At 31.1% G+C, this 4813-nt stretch overlaps 1 protein-coding gene across 3 annotated transcripts in view; it reads right to left on the bottom strand.

Moving 5' to 3' along the window:
- Positions 1–4813, bottom strand: part of LOC117122015 (MFS-type transporter SLC18B1-like) — a 34800-nt gene that overhangs the window by 27793 nt on the left and 2194 nt on the right. For 2 of the 3 annotated variants that reach the window (XM_033267493.1, XM_033267494.1), the window contains exon 2: positions 3100–3174. The exons of the other annotated variant lie outside the window; for it this stretch is intronic. The gene's annotated coding sequence lies outside the window, so the exon portion shown is untranslated. The remainder of the gene's footprint in view (positions 1–3099; positions 3175–4813) is intronic. 3 annotated transcript variants of the gene reach the window in all.

Below are 4813 nucleotides of genomic sequence, written 5' to 3'. Positions count from 1 at the left end.
TTTTTTTCCATTTAAATGTTAAAAAATAGCAACAACATAATCAATAAATCAATATAAATCATGCATTTATTAATACTAAAATAATTTACTTGTGGCCGATTTCACGAAAGCAGAATCACAATTTTCCAGAAATTCAATCTGTGTATTGGTAAACCCCACAAACAGTGGGTTAGTATGAACATCAAATTATTATTTTTTTTTTAAGAAAAAGAGAGTTCTACAATCATAATTATATGGATTAGATGGGATTTGCAGTGTGTTTAGAGGTTTGTGGTGTATTTGCAAGTATTTTTTCATAAAAAATCTAAATTTTAACCAAAAAATAGTTATGAATGTATTTAATTTTCTTATTGATATACCAAGTCAGTCAATAACAATTGAATTGTTTGATTTTTTACAGTGTGTTTTGGGAAGTTTGTGGGATTTAGCAATACCACTTTAACCCTACCATAATCACCCTACCCTCACAATCACACGCCATTTTAATTCTTAGCATAATTGCCATACGTAACTATACATAATTCTAAGCCAGTAGCAGGCACTTGGATTTAGTTAGTGATGAGTAAAAACCAAGTATGCAACTAAATTAGTTGCTTAAATAAATGTATTCCTAATTATTCAGTTTACTAAAAGCAATACTTCTTTGAATAAACTCTAAGCAGACAATTTATTGCTAAGTTTGCGAGAAAGTAAGCCTCTCCCTTTTCCCATACATGAACTTGTGATTCAAACACACAGGCTACGGTCACACTAGAGTTTCAAGCCTGGCTTGACTCACCGCGGGTGAGATTTTCGTAATGTGACCGCATCTGCACCGACTCGTGCCTGGCGTGACCTCGATCTCAATCTACCTATCTCGATCCCAGCTCAGCACCCATATTGACCCAAATTCAAACAAAAGTGAAGGCATTGCAAGCCCAGTACAAGCTGATAAAAGATCAGTTGAAGAAGAGTGGTTCGGGCACGTCTGGTGTAAAATCTTTGATTGCGATCCACCCAATCACACGCGCGTATATCGAATCCCGTGAAACAGACTTGGCCAAACTCTCTCTTTACGGCTCTCCTGTTTCGACTTTCATAATTTGGAGGTCAATCCAACTAGTGTGACCGACCCAGAATTTCGAGCCTGGCTTGAAATCTCACCCGCGTTGAGTCAAGTCAGGCTTGAGACGCTAGTGTGACCGTAGCCACAATTGATCCACATCCTTTAACTACTGTTTATTTGCATTGTTTATAACATGTAAGTTAATTCATTTGATATTTAACAAAAGTGAACTTGTGGTTATCTATGAGTTACATATTTTGGTAGTTGAAGTACTGTATACTGTATGTCATTCCTCTACTTTGTTAGTGAAATAACGTTTTCAAAACTTTTATTTCTACTATCAAAAAATGTTATTCAATGGCCATTGTTTTTCGATTATCTCTCAGAACATTATTTGCATCTGCTGTAATTGTTAAAAAAACAAATGCTTTTCAAGACATAAAAAAAATCACATATTGATCTCAGTTCAAAGGAAAAAATAAAACTTATTTCTAAATTTACAATTTTCACCTATAAACCTCTTAATTTCACAAAAGAGTGGGTTCTTTTCCAAACAAATACATCCTGCCTAATATTGTGTGTTTACATTAGATCTTTTGCTTTAAATTTGGAAACTGAGATCATTTTAGATATTATTTCTGTATAAACTAATTTTTATTTTTTCATATTACTGTAAATCTAATGGGTTTTGATAAATTTACTCTGCACTACGGAATTTCCAATAAAAAAATAGAAAATTAATTAAAAAGACCATAGATTAAAAATAAGTAAGGCAAAACATATTTTTAATCTATGTTAAAGCATAACTATTTTTGCATAATGAAATTTAGTAAATCAAATTATTATTTGTGGCTTTTATTAATTAAATCAATTAAGAACATAATCTCAAACAAAATTTAATGACAAGAAAGATCGAGGTTTCGGGTCCATCATGGAACCACTCTCAAGATCAAGTAAATTGAAAAAACTAAAAACAAAAATACCAAGCAGTGACAGGATGTAAGTAATTAATTTACATATCAATAGGGCCTACTGTGTGGAGCCACAATGGAGCTAAGCAATAATTAGCCCTTCTTAGAAAATTAACTAGATAAACAGTTTGGCTTTGACTGAATCAGTTTGTTTGTTAAGTGTAGGTTTCAGTTTTTATGTTGATTTATTAATTAAATTTTTGCTACAGGGTATTTTACAGCATTTATTTATTTATTTATTATTATTTTTTCTTTCTTGAATTTTATAATTGAGGGCCATTTTTTATTTCTTGATTCAATTCTTGCTTATACAGTATTTAAATATTTGAAGATTAAAAAAAAAAAATATATCATTTCTATTACCAAATTTTTCATTGGGGCCATTTTTACATACCTGTCATATGGGGTCATTTTTACCGGGGCCATTTTTTCCAGGGCCGTTTTTTCCGGGGCAATTTTTTCCGGGGCCATTCTTACCTACATTCCTGACCAGTATAGTCCTATCAACATGTTTACATCTTGCATATTCAGAAATTCTATAGAATATTCTATACAAACGATATGACAAGTTCTCTATAATAAAACTAACTATATAATTTCTATATTTATTCTATAAAAAAATTATAGGCCTTTACCTGTATTTTTTTTAACGTACTATACAAATTTTATAGGGATTAGGCCTATCTCTATAGGAACATATAAAACCTCTATAGAGTATAACACATATGAAACTCTATGGAAACATTTATAATCTGTAAAAAAGGTTTCATCTTTAGTAAGTATAAAATGTATACAAACGCTATGGAAATGTTTATCTGTAAAAAAAAGTTTTCTTTTTAGATTGTTTATAGAGTGTTTATGGAGTAAAATGGACAGTATAACATGTAATTTGAGCAAAATGTGATTATATCATAAATATAAAGTATTACCATTAATCTTACTATTTTTTAAGTTTGTGTTCAATATTTCAACTCTAAACCCTAAAATTTAGTAATTTTATGAAGGCCATTCTACAAGAAACGTATATGAATTCACCAACTTTCAAACCGCCATACTTCGCTTCCAAAAAATTTATTCACCTACACAAAATTCAGGCCCTACAGTATGTTCCGAAAGTATTTGTAGTGCATCGTACTCTGGTACAAAGCTTACGTAAATCTATAGGTAAATGAAGGAAATAGCCTTGAATTAATTTAAAGAATACTAAACTGTTTCATGACCTGCTGAAAAAAGATTTGGAAATCCCTCTGGCAGTAAAGCGGACCAGAAATGAGGTAGATTGCGGTTGAGTACATGTTAAGAAACTAGTTGTGGTTATTGAAACTATTGTGGTTATTGAAGCCAACAGAACAATCATCTGCACTATTTTCAGCGATGTGAAACTAAAACCTATTGATGAAGTATATTTACACAACGTTATGATTTGAATGACGTTGTGTAAATTATATACTTCATCAATAAAACGTATACTGATGAAGTATATTTATACAAGGCCATTCTAATCATGTACAAAATATAATATATATTGTAGGGTTCTTGATTCCCTGATGACCCCGGCAACTTTTTCCCGTCCGGAAAATTGGCCATTCCAATTCCCCCATTTTCCGAGTCGGCAACATCAGACCTGATACTGTCGACTCTGGCGGCACCACTGGGTATACAGTAATAGTATTGAGAATAGTGTTGCTTTCATTTTAGGTGGGAGAAAGGCGCTTATTAAACAACCATTAAATTAAACATTTGGTATAATTTAGCATAATTTCCCATCAGCCCTTGGCATAATCACCGAGATTCAATATTTCAAACTAGATTTGTTCAACGGCATAATTCATACTAATTTAGCTTGGTACAATCGGACAAGAAAAGGCATGGTTATGTGCTGCAATATCACAAAGAATGCTGGATTGTGCACCCATGTAACACAAATGTTTCTTGAATAGTGTTTTATACAATAAACTATAGTGATGCTTTAATACGTGATAGGACTACATTACGGAAAAATGCATATTTAAACAGGACTGTAAAGCAAAGAACTCTAGAATAGCCTTAAATTTGAGGTAGAGTATGTTTAACAGTAAGACATAAGCAGAACGATATATGAAGGGGTATGCTAGTAAATGAGACCCTGGGGAGTAATGTCCCTACCGTATGATGTTTGTTGGTGTTTTTAATTAAAGAAATTATGGTTTGTATATGAACTCGGTGTATTTTGTAAGTCTGCAGAAGTTGATTAATTTAAGCCATTGTTACTAATTGGCAACAAGGAATAGAGACCGTGGAAAGTTAGGCCAAAGAGACAAGTTGGAACTAGGACGTGACAAATTAAAGACCAGTTGGAACTGGGACCATTGAAAACCAATTGGAATTGGGGCCAGTTGAAGGACCACTTGAATTGTCCAAAAACACACAACACCCACAATTTTTTTTTAATAGAATACACAGATTTTCTATAAAAAAATCGTTCAATTTATATACAATTTAATGTATTTTTATTTTTTTTTAAATAAAATGTTTAGATTTCTATAGGGGTTTTAGTTTATAGATTTATAAATGGTTTTTATAAAATTGTTTATAGATTTTCTATAGTTTTTAAAGGGTTTTTTAAATTAAATTTTCATAGACTTTTTATAGAGAATAGAATTTTCATAGTTTTTAATACTTTTTATAGTTTTAATAGTTTTTAATAGAGTTTTAATATATTTTTTATAGTTTTTTTAGTGTTTTTATATATTTTTAATAGATTTTTTATAGAGTTTTAATAGACTTTTTATAGTGGGCTTCTGTAAGGTTTCTATAG

The sequence above is a fragment of the Anneissia japonica genome, unplaced genomic scaffold, assembly GCF_011630105.1.
Source record: "Anneissia japonica isolate Jap-2015-1 unplaced genomic scaffold, ASM1163010v1 scaffold288015_len651517_cov191, whole genome shotgun sequence".
Classification (NCBI taxonomy): domain Eukaryota; kingdom Metazoa; phylum Echinodermata; class Crinoidea; order Comatulida; family Comatulidae; genus Anneissia; species Anneissia japonica.
Note: the sequence above shows the minus strand (reverse complement) of the source record. Positions and strands in the feature narration are given on the sequence as shown.